The sequence below is a fragment of the Corvus brachyrhynchos genome, unplaced genomic scaffold, assembly GCF_000691975.1.
Source record: "Corvus brachyrhynchos isolate BGI_N302 unplaced genomic scaffold, ASM69197v1 scaffold150, whole genome shotgun sequence".
NCBI lineage: Eukaryota > Metazoa > Chordata > Aves > Passeriformes > Corvidae > Corvus > Corvus brachyrhynchos.
Genome location: NW_008236162.1, coordinates 2889020 through 2889732, shown reverse-complemented (window position 1 = coordinate 2889732; position 713 = coordinate 2889020).

Here is a 713-nt window from a genome sequence, read left to right as displayed (position 1 = left end):
GATGGAGCGAGGTATGGAGCTGGTGATAGAGCTGGGGATGGAGCTGAGGATGGAGCTGAGGATGGAGCTGGGGATGGAGCTGGGAATGGAACTGGGGATGGAACTGGGAATGGAGCTGGGGATGTAACGGGGGATGGAGATGAGGATGGAACTGGGGATGGAACTGGGGATGGAACTGGGGATGGAGGTGGGGATGGAACGGGGGATGGAGGTGAGGAGTGACGGTGCCGCTGACAGCCGGGGCGAGCCCGGGGGCTGCTCCTGGGGAAGCATCAAAAGGCACTGGGAGGGCCAGGGGCTCCCGTGGGGCAGCACCAGGGCCGGTGCGGTGCTCCCGGGACCGGCAGAGCCCAGGGACCAAACCTGTGATGGGTGTGGAGTCCTGGAACTGAGCCTCACCCTGGCACCAAACAGCACCGAGAGGTGGGGAAGGGAGGATGGAGCTGGGGATGGAGCTGGTGATGGAGCTGGGGATGGAACTGGGGATGGAGCTGGGGATGGAGCTGGGGATGGAATGGCGGATGGAACTGGGGATGGAGCTGGGGATGGAACTGGGGATGGAACGGGGGATGGAGCTGGGATGGAACGGGGGATGGAGCTGAGCATGGCGCTGAGGATGGAGCTGAGGACGGTGCTGAGGGTGGAGCTCAGCATGGCGCTGAGGGTGGAGCACCGTCATTCCCGTGCCAGCTGCACCCCGCGGGCACCACGCC